At 41.9% G+C, this 4,403-nt stretch overlaps 1 protein-coding gene and 1 long non-coding RNA gene across 5 annotated transcripts in view; one reads left to right on the forward strand and one right to left on the reverse strand.

Moving 5' to 3' along the window:
• Positions 1–4,403, reverse strand: part of PRIM2 (DNA primase subunit 2) — a 295,574-nt gene that overhangs the window by 72,980 nt on the left and 218,191 nt on the right. The gene's annotated exons all lie outside the window — the stretch shown is intronic.
• The window catches only part of LOC114484198 (uncharacterized), a 19,348-nt gene that overhangs the window by 14,082 nt on the left and 863 nt on the right, over positions 1–4,403 (forward strand). The window lies entirely within an intron of this gene.

A 4,403-nucleotide genomic window follows, 5' to 3' on the forward strand; every position in this document is an offset into this window, starting at 1 on the left:
CTCACTGGCCCAGCCGCTCCGCGGCATGTGGGATCCTCCCAGACCGGGGCACGAACCCGTGTCCCCTGCATCGGCAGGCGGACTCTCAACCACTGCGCGTGGCTTTTATTTTGAAAGACTATGGGAAATAGGTGTTATTTATACAAAGACCTTCTCACTAAAAACTGCCCAAGGAAGAAGCAAAAAGACAGCTGGGCAGAGAGAACGCTAGATTTTTTGCATGGTGATGATAGTGCCAACCTGCCAGGGTCAGGGCTAGGACTTCAGTGCCTAGGGACTGCTATGTACTTTTTTGAGTTCCGTGTGAAAATTCAGAGGTGCGGGTGGCATTTTGCAATCTATCTGCAGAGCTGACAAAGTGTAAGGGACAGTCAGTCTTATTCAATGCAAAGGAAAAAGAGAAACAAAAGTTTGCAATAAAAGGCCTTTTTAGGTGCAAAGGTGTGAAGAAAAATGAAAGGATACAGTAGCTAAAAGAATTAATTTAGCCCCAAACCCACAGACCATACTGTAGACAACAATCATTTCTCTTTGGGATATCTTTCTGTTAGGGAACTGTTGACTGAAACCACCTGCCTTGGCCAGGCACGATGATAACCACTTGCCTGAGTTGTCTCACAACAGGAGGTCCCGATAAAGAACATGGTGTTGCCGCCGAAAAGTAACTGGGGGAATTCAGGAGGGGCCAAAAAGAGGAGAGAGGAGATCGCTAACCTCCCAGAAACCCTCACACCAGAATCCATCTTGGCTGAGAGATGCACAAGCCACCAGCAAGGACACTGAGTCAGACCAAATATGGGCCAAGTAAGATGACTGGCCAGAGACAACCCAGAAACTAACCCCATTACCATAAAACCTGAGACTGTGAGTCACGTGGCAGAGTAGTTCTCCTGGGTTCCCCTACCCTGCTGCTCTCCTCCCGGGTGCCCCTTCCCAATAATGTCTTGCTTTGTCAGCACGTGTGTCTCCTCAGACAATTCATTTCTGAGTGTTAGACAAGAGCTCACCTCAGGCCTTGGAAGGGGTGCCCTTTCCTGCAACATTTCCAGTGGGGATAAAAAGATAGGCAGCCAATTCTTTTGAGATTCTAGTAGGAAAATCACCTTTCTCCCTCTCAAGGTTTAGGACCTTGACTAAATCACGGGACCCTCAGGGCTAGGTGTGATGAAGTCTTGTTTACTCATCCTACTAGGCTACTGGGATCAAAGGGGTGAGGGCAAGAGAGTCTGCCCCAATCAGTCCCAGAGTGATCGTGAAGCTTGGTACCTCCTTTTAAACCATCACCCTCCAAAACAAAGGGTGTGGCACTGCTTCCCTGGCTGAAAACCAAGATGCACTGAGCTTACGGCAGGCTGGGTGTGTGACTGTCCTCTCCGAGGCTCGCCCAGGCCTCCGTCCCTAAGGGCACCCCATTGTCTCCTGCTGGCCTTTCCTCAAGCCCTGACTTTCTGGTTGGCTCTGGCTGCACTGCAGCTCAGCTCACAGAGATCCACATCACCACAGCCAAGGCTCTAAGATCCAGGGTCTGGATTTCTGGGTGAATGTGGACAGTTTTCCTTGACTCAAGTTTTCTTCATTGTAAAGTGGTGAGGACTGACATTTGCTCATTCAGATCCCACTAAGATATAAATAACCATGCCAAACACAGAGCTCTTATGCAAAACTCAAGTTGTGGGTAAAATGTCACCTTTTGTTTAAACCTTCTCTGACTACTATTCAAAACTCTATTCCCTGTGGGACTTCTCTGCGGGGTTGAGACTCTGCACTTCCAATGCAGGGGGTGTGGGTTCGATCCCTGGTCAGGGAACTAAGATCCCGCATGCCCCAGAGTGCAAAGAAAACAAAAAAAGAAACCCTACATTCCCTGCCTTCTCCCTGTAAAATTTTCTCCATAGCATTTATCACCAACTAATACATAATTTACTTCTTTATTGTATCTCCCCTCACCAGAATATAAACTCCAGAGGGTTGATATTTTTGTCTGTTTTGTTCACTGCTGTACCTCTGGTAATCTAGAAGAGGTTCTGGGACAAGTAGGTACTCAATAAATATTTGTTAAATGGAAAAATAAAACAGTCTTAACACAGGTTGGCTTGGGCAGATCTGGGATAGTACAAAAGAAAATGACAACATTATCCTAAGGCTCCTAAGTCAAAAAGCAATCTACTTCTTAGAGGCCATCACTCTCACCATTCAGATTTTTTAACCTGAGCATCCGATGCCTCATTCTTCTCTGAACCTATATTCTCACTTAAACCGGTGCTTCCCTTAAAAGATGGCATTCTTGCCAGTCCAAAACATGGACCATGCAGACCTCTCCTTGAGTAAACATCCCTCTGTTCCTTACCTGGTTAGGATTCCTACTCTTCTCACTGAGCTGCATACAACAACTGCACCATTAAAGCTCAACCATCCTCTGGGTCCCCACAACCCTGGGAACTCACAATCTCTTACTATAAAGAGAAATGCATGTTGTTACAGGGGCAATATAGCTAACTGGTTATTTTTAAAATAAAATGAAATCCTACTTTACCAAGAAGTAAACTAACTGGAAAGATGGTGCCAAGTAATTTTTTTTAAGCAAAAATAAGAAAAAAATAAATCAAGAAAGATTTGTAGGAACACGATGGGTGATAAAGACACAGTGGGTTGTTGAAGAAAGCCAAGTGTACATTCTCTCCACATTTCGAGCCCTCGAGATTCCTAACTTTAATAAAACTTCTGGAGAAAAAAAAATCCCCTAGCATCTGAAGTCTGACCCATTTTGGAGTTTACACATACCCAATTTATCTGTAGTCAATTTACTACCAGAACAGACTCTGTGAAACCTTAAATTAGTACCTTCTCATTGTCATTTTTTTCCTAAGAAAACCTCTACTGTAAACCTCTACTGCACATATTAACAACAAAAATTTAGCCTACCTTTTAAAATGTTGGGTAAAATGTCATTTTAATACAACATAATCCATAAGGTATCACTGAGAAGACAACAGTTATAAATGAATGATTAAAGTTGAAGTCTTCTACCTTTTATCTCATTTTCATAATTTAAGAATTGAAAGCATTTGGAGTAGAACAGCAAAAGCAGTTTATTACTAAAGCTACTTTTTACCAGAATAGTGTTGGGAGGAAGGGATAATAACACCCATTTTATTCTAATGATAGATTTAACACAATACATAATTTAATTGAACCTGTTCAAGTCAATGTTTAAATATTAATTCTTATACTGTGTTATCTAGAATTTGTATTCCAAATGCAATGGAAAGCATGGAGATAAGAGTTAAACCCTTAACATGCATACATCTTTATTATACATTAAAATACTGAGAAGAGAGAATATAAGAGAAATTTCATCGAATAAAACTTTAAAAAATACACTTTAGAGACTTGATAACTGCTAAGGGTACCTTTAAATTGCTACTCAACATCAACAGTGACAAAGATTAGACTACTTTTACTAGAAACTACTTTTTATTACATTCCAATTACTTTCCTAGGATATAGCTAATGTGAATATTCAAGCAAAACAAAATTTTCTTTGAAAGAACAGCCAAAACCATAACCAATTAAACTAAAGTTTCTGTCCACAAGTTAACTTACAAATACATGGAGAAAACATATGAATGGTTATAGACTAACCCATTTATCAGTTTTTTAAAATTATTACTAACTAATAATGGCTTAGTACTTTATATATTACACAGTAGTTCATGCATATTGTTATTTCTTTGCAACATTTTAGTAGGTGTTACTGTTGTCCCCTTTTTAATGACGATGTGATTGCAGCTTTGGTGATTAGACACAGAACTGTAAACCTCTGTTCTAAGCTGTGCCCTCTTGGGTTTACATGGCTGGTCAGACATGCCCACCTTCTACACAGCACGCCTGTTCGTCCTGACAGTGCTGGGGAAAGCATATGGTCTGGAATAAAACAGACCTGGGTTCTAACTCAGGTCTGCTCAAGTACCACCTCTGCCGCCTGGAGAAAAATCATTAAACTCTCCATAAACGGAGAGTATTTATCTCGCAGTGCTGTTGTAAGATTAAACGAAATAAGGAACGTGGAAAGGACTTAGTGACAGCATGCCTGTGTTGCCAGTTCCTAAACCTGCGTAAATGTTACCTTCTGCCCTGTCTGCTTCTGCTCGCCAGCCCCAAGGATTGCTAGAGAAAGCAATGTAACAGTGCTGACTTAGCCGATACAAATTTATGGTCTAGCACGGTTTTCTCATCAGTAAGCGAGACCTAAATAATAAATAACACCCATCTCCTAGGATTGTTTTTTTTGTTTGTTTGTTTTTGCGGTACGTGGGCCTCTCACTGCTGTGGCCTCTCCCGTTGCGGAGCACAGGCTCCAGACCTGCACGCTCAGTGGCCATGGCTCACAGGCCTAGCCGCTC

Source organism: Physeter macrocephalus, chromosome 18 (assembly GCF_002837175.3).
Source record: "Physeter macrocephalus isolate SW-GA chromosome 18, ASM283717v5, whole genome shotgun sequence".
NCBI classification, from domain to species: Eukaryota; Metazoa; Chordata; class Mammalia; order Artiodactyla; family Physeteridae; genus Physeter; species Physeter macrocephalus.